We start from the raw sequence: 20,012 nt of genomic DNA on the forward strand, positions 1-20,012 counted from the left end.
TTTATTAAAATGTTTATGAATATGAAATCTTGTGGTCTATATTTATAACGCTGCTAGCATTAAACCTATATCTCACCAACTTTATGTTGACGTTTTAAGCATGTTTATTCTCAGGTGATAAATAAAAGCTTCAGCTGCATTATGCTGAATTTAAGCAAGATTTGGAGTATGCATATTTGTGTCAAAAATAAAACTGCATATCGGAAGATTTGTAATGTGAAATATGTTGGAAATCGTATTGTTATTATCAAATGTAAAGTTTGTAAGACTAAGATTATCGCTAAACGATAATCATTATTATGTTGTTTAAGCATTTGGTTATAATAAAGGTTATGGTTTGTATCATAAAAACGTATGCAGATTTTGAAAAATGTCACATATAGAGGTCAATACCTCGCAATGACACCAATAAGTACGTGACGTTTATAATTGATATGAACGGGACGTCTCACTTACTACTCAAATAAAGGAGGCGCAACAGGGGGTTGTAAAAGAAGGAAAGTTGAAGAATGAGATACCCAAAGGATCGGAGAAACATCTTAAAATAAAGGAAGACGGAACCCGATATAGGGCTGATAGAATTTGGGTACCAAAGTTTGGAGATGTGACAGAAATGGTACTTAAGGAAGCACATAAAACCAGATACTCAATACATCCCGGAGCAGGAAAAATGTACAAAGCTCTCAAGAAGCACTTTTGGTGGCCGGGTATGAAAGCCGATATTGCTAAATATGTAGGAGAATGTTTGACGTGTTCAAAGGTCAAAGCTGAACATCAGAAACCATCAGGTCTACTCCAACAACCTGAAATCCCAGAATGGAAATGGGAAAACATTACCAAGGATTTCATTACTAAATTGCCAAGGACTGCAAGTGGTTATGATACTATTTGGGTAATAGTCGATCGTCTCACCAAGTCAGCACACTTCCTGCCAATGAGAGAAGATGACAAAATGGAGAAGTTAGCACGTCTATACTTGAAGGAAGTTGTCTCCAGACATGGAATACCAGTCTCTATAATCTCTGATAGGGATGACAGATTTGTTTCAAGGTTTTGGCAGACACTGCAACAAGCATTGGGGACTCGTCTAGACATGAGTACTGCTTATCATTCACAAACTGATGGGTAGAGTGAAAGGACGATACAGACCCTTGAAGACATGCTACGAGCATGTGTTATCGATTTCAGAAACAGTTGGGATCGACACCTACCGCTAGCAGAATTTTCCTACAACAACAGTTATCATTCGAGTATTGAGATGGCGCCGTTTGAGGCACTTTATGGTAGAAAGTGCAGGTCTCCAATTTGTTGGAGTGAAGTGGAGGATAGACAGATTACGGGTCCGGAGATAATACAAGAAACTACCGAAAAAATCATCCAAATTCAACAACGATTGAAAATCGCACAGAGTCGACAAAAGAGCTATGCGGACAGTAAAAGAAAAGATATAGAATTTGAGATTGGAGAGATGGTCATGCTTAAGGTTTCACCTTAGAAAGGCGTTGTTCGATTTGGTAAACGGGGGAAACTAAATCCAAGGTACATTGGACCATTCAAGATTAGAGATCGTGTCGGACCAGTAGCTTACCAACTGGAGTTACCTCAACAACTTGCGGCTGCACATAACACTTTTCATGTCTCGAATCTGAAGAAGTGTTTTTCTAAAGAAGATCTCACTATTCCATTAGATGAAATCTAAATCAATGAAAAACTTCAATTTATTGAAGAACCCGTCGAAATAATGGATCGTGAGGTTAAAAGACTTAAGCAAAACAAGATACCAATTGTTAAGGTTCGATGGAATGCCCGTAGAGGACCCAAGTTTACCTTGGAGCATGAAGATCAGATGAAGAAGAAATACCCACACCTATATCCAGAAGATGCGTCAACACCTCCAACTGCTTAAAATTTCGGGACGAAATTTAATTAACGGGTAGGTACTGTAGTGACCCGAACTTTTCCATGTTATATATTAAATGAAAACTATATTTGTATGATTAAATGTTTCCAACATGTTAAGAAATCAAACTTGTTAAGACTTGATTATTTGAAATGTGCTTCATATAGACAATTGACCACCCAAGTTGACCGGCGATTCACGAACGTTAAAAATTTTGTAAAAACTACATGATGATATATATATATATATATGGTTAACATGAGATTATGATAAGTAAGTATCTCACTAAGTATATTAACAATGAGTGATATGCATAAAAATGAGTTTATTGAATTAAGAAACTCGAAACGATATATATAACGATTATCGTTATAACAACGTCTTACTAAATACATATGAATCATATTAAGATATTGGTACACTATGTTTAACATGATAAAATGATAATTAAGTATATCATTAAGTGTGTTAATGAAATGATACGTCCTAATCCATTCGAACGAAGTCCATCTTGATTATAAACGATTCACAATAGTTGGTTACATCGCGAGGTACTTGACCTCTAAATGATACATTTTACAAACATTGTATTCGTTTTAAAAGACAAACTTTCATTTCATTGAAAGTTGATGACATGCATACCATTTCATAATACATCCAACTATAATTGACTTAATAATGATCTTGATGAACTCGATGACTCGAATGCAACGTATTTTGAAATATGTCATGAATGACTCCAAGTAATATCTCTAAATGAGCAAATGCATAGCGGAAGATTTCTTTCATACCTGAGAATAAACATGCTTTCAAGTGTCAACCAAAAGGTTGGTGAGTTCATAGGTTTATCATAAAACAACAAAATTCATCATTTTGATAGACCACAAGATTTAAATCCTGCATGGTACAAATGGGCCCGAATCCTATACCCACCTGTAATGTACATGCGATATCTTTTAAATACAGTACACCTTTCTCGTGTACAAAATCATCTTTCATAAATCTTAGTAACCATACACATATCTAGTGCACAAAAAATAACATACACATAACCTGTGTATAAAATCATTCTCTCGATACACAACATTCACTTTTCATTTCTTTCATAGCTTGGCTTGGTAATCGACCTTAACATATAATGCGCATAATAATATCCCCAAAATAGAACATCTCGTCTGTATAATAATCATATAAACTTCGAAGTACTAAACACCACGCCCACTAGCTCTTCCGTCTAGTGAACATTCTGGGTGAGGGTGTTAACCCGGTAGCTACCTTTAGGATTCGCGTGAATTAGGGCCATACCCGATTCTAATTCTTAGGTTACCAAGCAATAATAATCAGGGGAAAATATATTCATCAATTGGTGGCAATTATCATGTCCACATAATTCAATAATAATCTACAGAACTTCTGTCTGCATAATCATTCATTCGAGGAATGTTTTGCTTCTGTCTATCTCGTCAAATATTTATAAAAGCATTTCATGTATTCACAATTCAAAAATATATTTCAAAAGCATTTAATAAAGCAGTTGTAAAAACAGCGCATGTATTCTCAGTCCCAAAAATGTAAAGAGTAAAAGGGAGCAAATGAACTCACCATACTGTATTTTGTAGTAAAAATACATATGACATCATTGAACAAATGTAGGGTTGGCCTTGGATTCACGAACCTATATCATTTATATATATATTAACACATATATTTGTAATCGAACAAATTTATTATATCTTAAATTATATATTATATATTATATATATATATATATATATATATATATATATATATATATATATATATATATATATATATATATATATATATTTATATATATATATTTAATTTGTATGTATCTTTAAAAATGACTAATGTTTATATAGTTATATTAATATTTATATACGATTAATTTAATATTATATTAAAAATATATCATTTGTTATATATGAATATTTATATAAAAAAATAGGTTTATAATATGTAATATTATTATAAGTATAATGTTTTTATATACATAATATTTATTTGTTGTAAAAATAATAATAATAATAATAATAATACTAGTAATAAAAATAATGATGATAATAATAATGATAATAATTTTTAATAATAATAATTCTTATGTTCATAATAATAATAGTAATAGTAATAATAATAATAATAATAATAATACTGAAAACTACCTTTAAAGCTTTTTCTAAAAATAAATGTCCGTGCCCGGGCTTGAACCCGCGACCTCTTGTTTTTCGACAACACCCAAGACCATGTCTCTGTCGCCACTTTTCTATTCTATCTCTTAACCCATTTGTATTTAACCCAATTTTGTTTCATTACAGCCCAGGTAGTTTCATAAGCCCAATTATATAAATCGGCCCAATCATCACAACAGCTTCAAAAAAATAAAAAAATAAACTGCAGTCGCTTAGAATCGAACTCAGGACCTCTTGTGTATACACAAACACCCAAGACCATTCCTATATTTCTCCTTTTCTGTTCTATTGCCTAAAATAATTCTTTTATCCCAACTATCTGTTTCTTTTCATTCTTTTCTTCATCTCCTTAAATTCATCTAATCATCATCCATTTAACTTTCATAAAATCATGTGTAATATTCTTAACTCTCACTAACATTTTCGTGACTTATCATCATCATCTTAATCATCTTATTATTATCATAATCACTTTATCATCACATAAAGTCACATCTTAATCGTCATTATCATTAACTGGTTAACATCAAAATCATCAAAATTCACGTTACTCATATTCGTCTAACCTTATTATCATGGTCGTGAGATCATCAATATCATTATACGTTATTTACTTATCATCGAGTCATCATCATAATTCAGTAACGGCTCATCATCAAATCTCCTCTTGTCGACGTTTATTCAAACAGGAAGTAACAAGAGAAGCTGGGTCACGACTAGCAGGCTAGGGTTTCGGCCCAATTACATGACTAGTTCACGGCCCACAAGACAAAGAGATGAAGTAAATGGCCCAACTAATAACAAGGTTAAATTATGAATATAAAATGTACAGCCATCATTCTCATTTAATCATCAATTTATACCTTTTATACAATCAAGTGGTGTGATATGGGTGATGTTTGTGGGCCACCAGGTTTCACTAACTCCACTTGCTTATTAACAAAAGTCTTATATTTAATATCATAAGCAATCATGTTGGCAACTTTAAAGGGTGCACAATTACCTCTATATTCGTGTATTTGAATTGTCCATCAGAGAAAAGCATTCGCAGCAAGGATTCAGAAGAACTAAAATATGTAATAGCACAGCAGGTTCACGGTGATGTATGAAATGGGGGTCGTCTACAGTTAAAGTGGTTTAGAGAGAGAGAGAGAGTGAGTAGGAGTGAGGTGATGAAGATGGTTTGGGTGATCAAACGTTGTGATATTCGACAAGCAGCAAGAAACAGGAAAGAAAAAGAAAACATGAAATGGTTTCAGTTTGGATTTGTTCTTCATTGGTGGTGATCCATTTCTAATTCCAAAATAGAAAGAAATAGATATATGGGGATATAGAGAGAGAAGAAAGATATTGAGATGGTTCCTGATTTTGGCATGCTTAAAACGAAAAGAAGAGGTGTGGATTGCAACAACGATAGCTGCAGCTTCTCGATTCAAAACAACAGAAAAATAGTAGGTATATAGCAGTAGCAATGAGCAATAGAAGTTGTAGAGGTGGTTTTGTTGGTTTGTTCACAAAGAAGATAGAGTTTTGGTCTTGGTACGAAAACAGAAAGAAAGATGGTGGTGATATGATGAAGTGGTTTTAAAAGATTATCAAGGTGGTACGTGAGGTTTGTTGATGGTGATTTAGGGTGTTCTTGGTGTTTTGAAGAATAGAAACAGAATCAGAATGTAGCCATGGCAGTAGCACATATGTGTGAAGATGTTGAGTTGTTGTAAGTGGTAAATGGATTATGGAAAAGTTAGTAATTCGTTTAGTGCTTGAATGTATTGATTTATTTCAATTGAGTTGGTCGACAAGAAGTAAAGATTGTTCATGTAAAAGAAAAAAAAATATAAATAATTAAAAAGTGGATTGCAACATCTAACAGAATTTGTTTGTTAGCTGAATGGATATCAAATAATTAGCAGGTGTAGTACCAATCAGGAGCAGCAATTAAACTAAAGTGATTGTGATAGTTAACTTTTACGAGCTGTAGCAGGATCATATGTAAATCTGAATGCAATATATCTGTGTTTAATTGTTTATCTGATATATATTTATACGTATTTATTTATAAATATATATTATTAATAATTTAAATACTAATAATAATCTTAGTATAATCTATAAACAAAATGATATATGAAATAATAATACGATTAATATTAATAATAATTATGATAACAATAATTGTTAATAAGAGTGTTATTAATGACAAAATCAATAAATTATATATATATATATATATATATATATATATATATATATATATATATATATATATATATATATATATATATATATATATATATAATATATATATATATATATATATATATATATATATATATATATTAAATTAATACTATTAATAATACTGGTATCCATATTAATAATGAAAGTAATATATTAATTATATTTTAACTCGTAATTAAATTTAATATAATGATATTACATTTTATTAATTAAGTAGCACTTATAATAACACATTTGAACATTTAATATTTATCTATATCGAATATTTTGCAACATATATATAATATTAATTATATACTGAATTCATATATATTTATATATATATTTACATATTTATTATCACACAATATTCGTGAATCGTCGGGAATAGTCAAAGGGTCAATTGAATATATGAACATAGTTCCAAAGTTTTCGAGACTCAACATTACAGACTTTGCTTATCGTGTCGAAATTATATAAAGATTAGGTTTAAATTTGATCGGAAATTTCCGGGTCGTCACAGTACCTACCCGTTAAAGAAATTTCGTCCCGAAATTTGAGTGAGGTGGTCATGGCTAACAATAAAAATGTTTTCATGACGAATATGAGTTGATAAGTAGAGTTTTATCATCATTGAATAATATGGATAAAACAATTCAATTATGTGAAGCGTACGAGTGAAGCTGTCACAAAAAAAAAATTGAAATGAAGAAATAGAGGTTTGTCATAACTTTTGACGTAGTCACGATTGAATTTAGAAAATAAGGTGCGTCTTAACTTTTGACGTTGTCTTGGTTGAATTCCGGAATTCAAGGGATTTAAAGAAAATCTTTGAAATCGAAGATTTGATTCTTCGGCGAGTAAGGAAATTAAGATCTCTATAATTAAATAGGGTGATCTGCCTCGATTACTCTGTCTGATATTTCCATTATAAATTAAGCTCTTCCGTTCCATTATTCTCACCATTTCTATACTTTCTTTCTTAGTTCATACATCCCAAAAGATTGTGAAAATGCTTAATCCCGTTCTAATCCTTGATATTTTCCTAATTATCATTTCTGTCATGAAATGTCCCGTTCATATTGATTATAAACTTTCCATATTAATTGATTCCGTTGCGAGGTTGTGACGTCTATATGAGACGTTTTTCAAAGACTGCATTCATTTTTAAAACAACCATAACCTTTATTTTATCAATAAAGGTTTTAAAAACATTACGTAGATTATCAAATAATGATAATCTAAAATATACTGTTTACACACGACCATTACATAATGGTTTACAATAGAAATATATTACATCGACATATGTTTCTTGAATGCAGTTTTTACACAATATCATACAAACATGGACTCCAAATCTTGTCCTTATTTTAGTATGCAACAGTGGAAGCTCTTAGTATTCACCTGAGAATAAACATGCTTTAAACGTCAACAAAAATGTTGGTAAGTTATAGGTTTAACCTATATATATCAAATCGTAACAATAGACCACAAGATTTCATATTTAAATACATATCCCATACATAGAGATAAAAATCATTCATATGGTGAACACCTGGTAACCGACATTAACAAGATGCATATATAAGAATATCCCCATAATTCCTGACACCCTTCGGATATGATATAAATTTCGAAGTACTAAAGCATCCGGTACTTTGGATGGGGTTTGTTAGGCCCAATAGATCTATCTTTAGGATTCGCGTCAATTAGGGTGTCTGTTCCCTAATTCTTAGATTACCAGACTTAATAAAAAGGGCATATTCGATTTCGATAATTCAACCATAGAATGTAGTTTCACGTACTTGTGTCTATTTTGTAAATCATTTATAAAACCTGCATGTATTCTCATCCCAAAAATATTAGATTTTAAAAGTGGGACTATAACTCACTTTCACAGATATTTCCTTCCTCGGAAATAAGACTTGGCCACGGATCGATTCACGAACCTATACAAATATGTACATATATATCAAAGTATGATCAAAATATAATTACAACCATTTTTATTATGTTTTAAAGATTTGAGTGTATTAAGTCAGCTGTCCTCGTTAGTAACCTACAACTAGTTGTCCACAGTTAGATGTATAGAAATAAATCGATATATATTATCTTGAATTAATCCACGACCCAGTGTATACACGTCTCTGGCTAAATTACAACTCAAAGTATATATATTTTTAGAATAAACCTCAACCCTGTATAGCTAACTCCAACATTACTGCATATAGAGTGTCTATGGTTGTTCCAAATAATATATATACATGGGTCGATATGATATGTCAAAACATTTGCATACGTGTCTATGGTATCCCAAGATTACATAATATATTAGAATAAATGTATAATACAATATAAGTTAGCTAGGATATGATTTGTATAGATTTGTTAAACATTTCCCGTAGCTAAAAAGATCAAAAATATCCAATCTTGTTTTACCCATAACTTCTTCATTTTAAATCCGTTTTGAGTGAATCAAATTGCTATGGTTTTATATTGAACTCTAATTTAAGAATCCAAATAGAAAAAGTATAGTTTTATAGTTGGAAATTTAAGTTACATGTCAATTACTAAAGAGTTAGTCATTTCCGTCGAAAGAACGACATCTTGATGACCATTTTGAAAAACATACTTTCACTTTGAGTTTAACCAAGATTTTTGGATATAGTTTCATGTTCATATGAAAAATAATTTTTCCAGAAGAACAACTTTTAAATCAAAGTTTATCATAGTTTTTAATTATCCAAACCAAAACAACCCTCGGTTTCACTACGACGGCGTATATCCGATTTTATGGTGTTCATCGTGTTTCCAGGTTTTAAATCATTAAGTTGGCATATCATATAGATATAGAACATGTGTTTAGTTGATTTTAAAAGTCAAGTTAGAAGGATTAACTTTTGTTTGCGAACAAGTTTAGAATTAACTAAACTATGTTCTAGTGATTACAAGTTTAAACCTTCGAATAAGATAGCTTTATATGTATGAATCGAATGATGTTATGAACATTATTACTACCTCAAGTTTTCTGGATAAAACTACTGGAAATGAGAAAAATGGATCTAGCTTCAAAGGATCCTTGGATGGCTTGAATGTTCTTAAAGCAGAATCATGACACGAAAACAGTTCAAGTAAGATTTTCACTCGAAATAAGATTGTTATAGTTGTAGAAATTGAATCAAAGTTTGAATATGAATAATACCTTGAATTAGAAATATAACCTACTGTAAATAACAAAGGTTCCTTGATCTTAGATGATTACTTGGAATGGATTAGAAAGCTTGAAAGTAGACTTGCAAACTTGGAAGTATTCTTGATTTTTATGAAACTATACTTATGGAATTTATGAAGAACACTTAGAACTTGAAGATGGAACTTGAGAGAGATCAATTAGATGAAGAAAATTGAAGAATGAAAGTGTTTGTAGGTGTTTTTGGTCGTTGGTATATGGATTAGATATAAAGAATATGTAATTTTGTTTTCATGTAAATAAGTCATGAATGATTACTAATATTTTTGTAATTTTATGAGATATTTCATGCTAGTTTCCAAATGATGGTTCTCACATATGTTAGGTGACTCACATGGGCTGCTAAGAGCTGATCATTGGAGTGTATATACCAATAGTACATACATCTAAAAGCTGTGTATTGTACGAGTACGAATACGGGTGCATACGAGTAGAATTGTTGATGAAACTGAACGAGGATGTAATTGTAAGCATTTTTGTTAAGTAGAAGTACTTTGATATGTATCTTGAAGTCTTTCAAAAGTGTAAGAATACATATCAAAACACAACATGTATATACATTCTAATGGAGTCGTTAAGTCTTCGTTAGTCGTTACATGTAAGTGTTGTTTTAAAACCTTTAAGTTAACGATCTCAATTAATGTTGTTAACCCAATGTTTGTTATATCAAATAAGATGTTAAATTATTATGTTATTATGATATTATGATGTATGAATATCTCTTAATATGATATATACATTAAAATATCGTTACAACGATAATCGTTACATATAAGTCTCGTTTCGTAATTCTTGAGTTAGTAGTCTTGTTTTTACATATGTAGTTCATTGTTAACACACTTAATGATATATTTAAATATCATTTTATCATGTTAAATATAGTGTATCAATATCTTAATATGATACATATGTATTTAGTAGACGTTATCATAACGATAATCGTTATATATATCATTTCGAGTTTCTTAACTTAGTAATCTCATTTCTTATGTATATCACACATTGTTAATATACTTAGTGAGATACTTACTCATCATAATCTCATGTCAACCATATATATATGTCTATATATACCACAACATGTAGTTTTTACAAATTTGTAACGTTCGTGAATCGCCGGTCAACTTGGGTGATCAATTGTCTATATGAAACTTATTTCATTTAATAAAGTCTTAACAAGTGTGATTGCTTAACACGTTAGAAATATTTAGTCTTGTAAATATCAATCTCAATTAATATATATAAACATGAAAAAGTTCGGGTCACTACATGTCATCCTTCCTTTCAATCTTTCACCAGAAAAATCTGTTTACTTCTACTATTACCTTGGGGTGATACTATTCTTAATTATACCGTGTCTTTATATTGTTATTCGTATTAATATCCACGGTTTGTAATTTTTGTGTTGTTGTTGGGTTTTATATCTTCTCTTATATTTTGGAACTCTTTGCCTTTTTATTCTCCTCTCGACCTCTAGTAAAGCGAGTAATGGTCCAGAATTTGTAAGTATGGAGTTTCGAATGATCTTAATGTTCTAAACAAGAAAGAACGTAGTCGCACGATTTGATTTGTCAAATTACCAAAATCACTGAGAATCGAACTATCAAGAATATATTTTCTTGATATGTTCAGAAGTTAAGCAGAATGAAAGACTTATGTAACATGACACATGATGACGTTAAAATCTGTGAATCATCACGTCCCATTAGAAACTCAGCATGACTTAATGTAATATAATCACGTTGATCAAGTGTCATTATATTATACTAACTCATGCATCAATTTCCAACACTACTTCAAAATCATTCATAATTCAAACTCGAATTTTGAAGAAATTTAGAAACTAAAGTAGTTTCCTTTATGATGTAATATAGATAGCACGAAGAGATAAATAATTTCGGACGAGAATATTTATGAAAATATCTTCAGAAATATCGAGGATATTTATGATGATATTTTGGAATTTCTAAGTTCGATGGTTGATGAAGAAAGATTTTCCGCAAAATTTTAACATGGGTATGGAGTAAGATATTCGTTGAAGGTTTCATCGGATCCAGAATTACTTGGATTCTTTGAATATATGGTATGGTCCTTGTATTTGTCCTTGGTCTCCTTCGTGGTTAGCTCAATCCATTTTCCAGTTTCGACTTTTTTGAGCTTTTCCATCATACTAATCTTTATCATCAAACTTCCGATGATTAAGGTGGTTTACAGTTTTTGTTGCTTCATTCAAATTTTTAAAATTCAGAGTATTAATTCACAGACTGGGTGCTTTTCAGAATTTCAGAATGGAAGATCATAGTTCTAAGAGATAAATGTTATATGGATACATATAACTGTTGATGTGGAAACGTTGCGAGACTCACAATACAGATTTGCTGATTCCCGGTAATTGGTAAGGCAATTTTTTTTTGTTACAAGATGCGAATGAGTATATGATAGGGTTTCAATGAATATAATGATTTTTTGGAAAGTCAAAGATCAATGGAGTTGCTGGTAAGTTTACTGCTAAAGTGGTGAGATATAAACTGTTCTCCGGTAACGGCGACAAAAAGGGTATCATATATATTAATGTTATAGTAAGGTTAATCCGAATGGAAGTCGAAGTTGATTTGCTGGAACTGTGACAAAATTGGCTAATTTGGAAAGGGATTGCAAAGTTATTTTCAGTAATAACAATGCCAAAGGAGCTAGCACAGATACTTTTTAAATGTTTACTCAGTTTTCGAGTATTTTCAGGTGCATAACTATATGCGTCGATTTTTTTCTTCCGTAGATGAAGTGCTGTTGGTTCATCCTCTCGATTGGGGTGTTTTCAAGAATCATGAAAGGTTTGAATGCGGATTGTAATCGTCAAGATACAAATGAGGTTTAAGATGAAATCAAGTGGCAAACTTGAAGAATTGTTTAGTTTCATATGTTATAATCAATATTTTAATTCATTTTAATTGTCCAATGTTATTAGTCCACAATCGATAGTCCACAGTTGACAGTCCAATAATTCATATATAGTTTATTATACAATATTCGAATTAATTAATACGTATCGTGACCCGTGTACATGTCTCAGACTCGATCACAACTCAAATTATATATATTATTTGAGAATCAACCTCAACCCTGTATAGCTAACTCTATCATTACTGCATATAGAGTGTCTATGGTTATTCCAAATAATATATATAAATGCGTCGATATGATATATCAAAACCTTGTATACATGTCCCGATATTTAAAATGTGTAAATAACAGTATTTAAATGACGATAAATAAAATTGCGAGAATTAAAATTGCGATAAATAAAATGCGATAAATAAATTGCGATAAATAAATTGCGATAAATAAAAGGTAATACGGAAATAACAGTTAGCTAGGAACAGTTAGCTAGGATTTCGTTAACGTGGATTCTTAACAAAATTTCTCATAGTTAATTTGTTTGTTTCTAACAAATTTTATTTTGTCCAATGTTTTCTTCATTATGCCACTTGTTAGATTCTGATAGGTTAAAATCCAAATATGAAATTTGAATGAAAATGGTTATTCTGTGGTGAACGGATTCGTATATTTGTGGATGTAAGTAAGATAGTAAGTGATTGTTGAATCAGTTTCGAAGAATATACAATGTAACTTATTAATGTGAAATCTAAATATTCCTCGAGTATTACCTACCCGTTAAATATTTTCACTATTAACAGTTTGTACGAAAGAATTTTTATTTACAATCTTTATGAAAATATACTTACATATATATTTTCTTCAGATGTAATCTTGGATTTAATGAGTCAATAAGATATTAAAATCATTTGATTTATTGTTAGAACTAGATTACATAATCTCTAAAATTTAGAAATTACATAATCGCCATGTCGAGCGAAGATAATCGATGTAGAACGATATGTAGAACGAAGATAAAGTAGATTGAACGATACGTAGAACGATGACTATGCTCGAGATACATAATGTGATGTTGAGGTGTGTGATGTTGATTGTACTGATGCTGTTACTGATGGTACTATTGATGCCAGTGATGTTGCTGAAGCTGGTAAATTTTGCACCATATTCTCCAAACTGATTACTCGAGCGCGAAGTTCGTTGACTTCTTCTATTATTCCGGGATGATTGTCGGTCAGAACGAGTGGATGTATAAGGTTTAGAATTGTGGATAGAATATAATCATGTCGAGCTACTCTGGAATTGATGGTGAAAATGGTGTTTCGAATTGATTCACCGGTAAGTGCTTCGGGTTATTCTTCAAGAGGGCAATTTGGTTGGTGGAAAAGATCGCCTTCTTCGCGTCTCCATTGATTAAGTTGACTACAAACCCATCAGATGAATTGGGGATGGATGATTGGTTAATTCATTCTGGTGACACTGCTTTCGAAGCTTAGGTGAAACTCCATATTGGAATAGCTGTCGGAATCCAAGGAAATTCAAATTGATTAAGGGATTCATCTCGTACGATCAGATGAAAGATTTTTGATAAGAAATAGATTATAAGATGTAGATTAGTACCCTGCAATACATAATTTACATATGCATATATAATACTAAAATCCCATAAGTTACGGAGAAATCTACGGAAGCTGTCAGGCAAAGGTAATAGTAACAGATACGCTAAGATATGAATTTATCTATACACTGTCTATACAATAGAGGTAGTAAGACGTATCTAGACTTTAAGAATGATAAGCAAATAATTTTTGACACTAAATGATAAGCAAAACTTTTGACATGCAGATACGGTCGAAGTCCAGACTCACTAATGCATCTAAACAACTATCAGTTAGACACACTAATGCAAGACCTGATTCGCTAAGACCACCGCTCTGATACCAACTGAAATGACCCGTCCTAATCCATCCGGACGAAGTCCATCTCGATTATAAATGATTCAAAATAGTTGGTTACATCGCGAGGTACTTGACCTCTAAATGATACATTTTACAAACATTGTATTTGTTTTAAAAGACAAACTTTCATTTCATTGAAATTTGACGACATGCATACCATTTCATAATACAAACATTTTACAAATATTTTATTCGTTTTAAAAGACAAACTTTCATTTCATTGAAAGTTGACAACATGCATACCATTTCATAATACATCCAACTATAATTGACTTAATAATGATCTTGATGAACTCGATGACTCGAATGCAACGTCTTTTGAAATATGTCATGAATGACTCCAAGTAATATCTCTAATTGAGCAAATGCACAGTGGAAGATTTCTTTCATACCTGAGAATAAACATGCTTTCAAGTGTCAACCAAAAGGTTGGTGAGTTCATAGGTTTATCATAAAACAACAAAATTCATCATTTTGATAGACCACAAGATTTAAATCCTGCATGGTACAAATGGGCCCGAATCATATACCCACCTGTAATGTACATGCGATATTTTTTAAATACAGTACACCTTTCTCGTGTACGAAATCATCTTTCATAAATCATAGTAACCGTACACATATCTAGTGCACAAAAAATAACATATATACATAACCTGTGTATAAAATCATTCTCTCGATACATAACATTCACTTTTCATTTCTTTCATGGCTTGGCTTGGTAACCGACCTTAACATATAATGCGCATAATAATATCCCCAAAATAAAACATCTCGTCTGTATAATAATCATATAAACTTCGAAGTACTAAACACCATACCTACTAGCTCTTCCGTCTAGTGAACATTCTGGGTGGGGGTGTTAAACCCGATAGCTACCTTTAGGATTCGCGTGAATTAGGGCCATACCCGATTCTAATTCTTAGGTTACCAAGCAATAATAATCAGGGGAAAATATATTCATCAATTGGTGGCAATTATCATGTCCACATAATTCAATAATAATCCACAGAACTTCTGTCTGCATAATAATTCATTCGAGGAATGTTTTGCTTGTGTCTATCTCATCAAACATTTATAAAAGCATTTCATGTATTCGTAATTCAAAAATATTTTTTCAAAAGCATTTAATAAAGCAGTTGTAAAAACAGCGCATGTATTCTTAGTCCCAAAAATGTACAGAGTAAAAGGGAGCAAATGAACTCACCATACTGTATTTTGTAGTAAAAATACATATGACGTCATTGAACAAATGTAGGGTTGGCCTTGGATTCACGAACCTATATCATTTATATATATTAACACATATATTTGTAATCGAACAAATTTATTATATCTTAAATTATATATTATATATATATTTAATTTGTATGTATCTTTAAAAATGACTAATGTTTACATAGTTATATTAATATTTATATATGATTAATATTATATTAAAAATATATCATTTGTTATATATGAATATTTATATAAAAAAATATGTTTATAATATGTAATATTATTGTAAGTATAATTTTTTATATACATAATATTTATTTGTTGTAAAAATAATAATAATGATAATACTAGTAATAAAAATAATGATGATAATAATAATGATAATAATTTTTAATAATAATAATTCTTATGTTCATAATAATAATAGTAATAGTAATAATAATAATAATAATAATAATAATAATAATAATAATAATAATAATAATAATAATAATAATAATAATAATATTGAAAACTACCTTTAAAGCTTTTTCTAAAAATAAATGTCCGTGCCCGGGCTTGAACCCGCGACCTCTTGTTTTTCGACAACACCCAAGACCATGGCTCTGTCGCCACTTTTCTATTCTATCTCTTAATCCATTTGTATTTAACCCACTTTTGTTTCATTACAGCCCAAGTAGTTTCATAAGCCCAATTATATAAATCGGCCCAATCATCACAACAGCTTCAAAAAAAAATAAAAAATAAACTGCAGTCGCTTAGAATAGAACTCGGGACCTCTTGTTTAGACACAAACACCCAAGACCATTCCTCTAATTCTCCTTTTCTGTTCTATTGCCTAAACTAATTCTTTTATCCCAACTATCTGTTTCTTTTCATTCTTTTCTTCATCTCCTTAAATTCATCTAATCATCATCCATTTAACTTTCATAAAATCATGTGTAATATTCTTAACTCTCATTAACATTTTCGTGACTTATCATCATCATCTTAATCATCTTATTATTATCATAATCACTTTATAATCACATAAAATCACATCTTAATCGTCATTATCATTAACTAGTTAACATCAAAATCATCAAAATTCACGTTACTCATATTCGTCTAACCTTATTATTATGGTCGTGAGATCATCAATATCATTATACGTTGTTTACTTATCATCAAGTCATCATCATAATTCAGTAACGGCTCATCATCAAATCTCCTCTTGTCGGCGTTTATTCAAACAGGAAGTAACAAGAGAAGCTGGGTCACGACTAGCAGGCTAGGGTTTCGGCCCAATTACATGACTAGTTCACGGCCCACAAGACAAAGAGATGAAGTAAATGGACCAACTAATAAGAAGGTTAAATTACGAATATAAAACGTACATCCATCATTCTGATTTAATCATCAATTTATACCTTTTATACAATCAAGTGGGGTGATATGGGTGATGTTTGTCGGCCACCAGGTTTCACTAACTCCACTTGCTTATTAACAAAACTCTTATATTTAATATCATAAGCAATCAAGTTGGCAACTTTAAAAGGTGCACAATTACCCCTATATTCGTGTATTTGAATTGTCCATCAGAGAAAAGCATTCGCAGCAAGGATTCAGAAGAACTAAAATATGTAATAGCACAGCAGGTTCACGGTGATGTATGAAATGGGGGTCTTCTACGGTTAAAGTGGTTTAGAGAGAGTGAGTGGGAGTGAGGTGATGAAGATGGTTTGGGTGATCAAACGTTGTGATATTTGACAAGCAGCAAAAAACAGGAAAGAAAAAGAAAACATGAAATGGTTTCGTTTGGATTTGTTCTTCATTGGTGGTGATCCGTTTCTAATTCCAAAACATAAAGAAATAGATATATGGGGATATAGAGAGAGAAGAAAGATATTGAGATGGTTCCTGATTTTGGCATGCTTAAAAAGAAAAGAAGAGGTGTGGATGGCAACAACGATAGCTGCAGCTTCTAGATTCAAAACAACAGAAAAATAGTAGGTATATAGCAGTAGCAACGAGCAACAGAAGTTGTAGAGGTGGTTTTGTTGGTTTGTTCACAAAGAAGATAGAGTTTTGGTCTTGGTACGAAAACAGAAAGAAAGATGGTGGTGATATGTGTAACAACCCGACTTCATAAACCCAAAAACGCGTACCAAAAAAAAAAAAATTTAAGTCAGTGCATCTGGACGGCGTCCAGAATCCTGGACGGCGTCCAGCTCAGAAAGGTGGGACGGCGTCCAACGTTTGGGACGGCGTCCAACGTTTGGGACGGCGTCCATCTCAAACAACTGGGACGGCGTCCAAGCAATTGGGACAGCGTCCCAATGGTCTTCCAGCTACTGATCACGGGTCCAACTCACACGAGCGGAAAACCCGCTTCCCGACACTTTCAAATGAAAACCTTTTTACCACAAGTCAATATAAGTGAAACTAAGAGATTTTCATCATCAAATCAAGTTTTACATCATCGGGCCCACATCGCCCATTTTACGAGTTTCGTTCAAAAATAAAAGTTTCGACCAAATATAAGTTTAGGTTCCAAACGACATTAGAGCATGGTGTTTGGGGTTAAACTACCCAATCTCGGTCGAACTCCAAAAGCTAACACCCAAAAGCATCCCCTAACAAAACAAGTGGGAGATCACTAATCCAATTGAACGCTCTTACCCTTGTCAACGCCCGAGCCTATAAAAAGAGTAAACAACGAGAGGGTAAGCAAAGCTTAGTGAATGCAATAATTATACGAATACATATATAATTATACCTACTTGCATACACTTACACAACCGCAAACATGCTAGCAAACAACATTAGCTTATCGTCGCAATAACAAGCTATAATTCACCAATAACCCCAAGCTAGCATAACAACCGCATATAAATATAACTCGAATAATACAATATGCTTACAACACAAATAACCATGGTTAACCAATAGTACAAGGGAACGGCGCTCGCGAAAACGCCATCGGTGTTCACAACATCCATTAGGGCACTTAACACTTCGCACCACTAACCCCTAGGGTGGCACCTTAACACCTCGGCACTTCACCCCAAGTGGCATCTTAACACCTCGATGCTTCACTCATTATTTTACGGAGTGGTGTCTTAACACCTCGACACTACACTCCTAGGTGGCATCTTAACACCTCGATGCTACACCCGAGTGGCATCTTAACACCTCGATGCTACACTCTTCACGTTAAACGTGGTGTCTTAACACCTCGACACTACACCTTTCACGCTACAACAAATAGATACATTATATACATACGCATATAATTATTCCACTCACCTCAAAGTCTTCGTGTAAGATAACCGAACTTGCAACGTCAATGTAACGTACCTATTACATTTTAGCACATAATCAATTTACAGCTTAAGTCGGTCAAGCAACTCACTTAACAATCTAGAGTCTTTTGACCATAAGTGCAATCCCGACCCATTTTGCACCTTTAACCCTAATAATGGGTTAACTTCACCAAAAACCCTAATTCTAGCCATTTAAGGTCTTAACACACATTTAAACATCAAGTTGACTCATTTTCACGCATGCAAGACAACCTAGGTCATCAAAGACCCATTTGACCCATTTCAAAGTCAACATACCCATTTGGGTCACCCACAACCCAAATGACTCCCACTAACACAAACTATATGTAGTGACCCGAACTTTTCCATGTTTATATATATATTAAATGAAATTGTTATTTACATGATTAAGTGTTTCCAACATGTTAAGCAATCAAACTTGTTAAGACTTGATTAATTGAAATATGTTTCATATAGACAATTGACCACCCAAGTTGACCGGTGATTCACGAACGTTAAAACTTGTAAAAACTATATGATGACATATATATGGATATATATATAGTTAACATGATACTATGATAAGTAAACATATCATTAAGTATATTAACAATGAACTACATATGTAAAAACAAGACTACTAACTTAATGATTTTTAAACGAGACATATATGTAACGATTATCGTTGTAAAGACATTTAATGTATATATATATATCATATTAAGAGATATTCATACATGATAATATCATGATAATATAATAATTTAAAATCTCATTTGATATTATAAACATTGGGTTAACAACATTTAAGAAGATAGTTAACCTAAAGGTTTCAAAACAACACTTACATGTAACGACTAACGATGACTTAACTACTCAGTTAAAATGTATATACATGTAGTGTTTTAATATGTATTTATACACTTTTGAAAGACTTCAATACACTTATCAAAATACTTCTACTTAACAAAAATGCTTACAATTACATCCTCGTTCAGTTTCATCAACAATTCTACTCGTATGCACCCGTATTCGTACTCGTACAATACACAG

This window comes from Rutidosis leptorrhynchoides, chromosome 1 (assembly GCF_046630445.1).
Source record: "Rutidosis leptorrhynchoides isolate AG116_Rl617_1_P2 chromosome 1, CSIRO_AGI_Rlap_v1, whole genome shotgun sequence".
NCBI classification, from domain to species: Eukaryota; Viridiplantae; Streptophyta; class Magnoliopsida; order Asterales; family Asteraceae; genus Rutidosis; species Rutidosis leptorrhynchoides.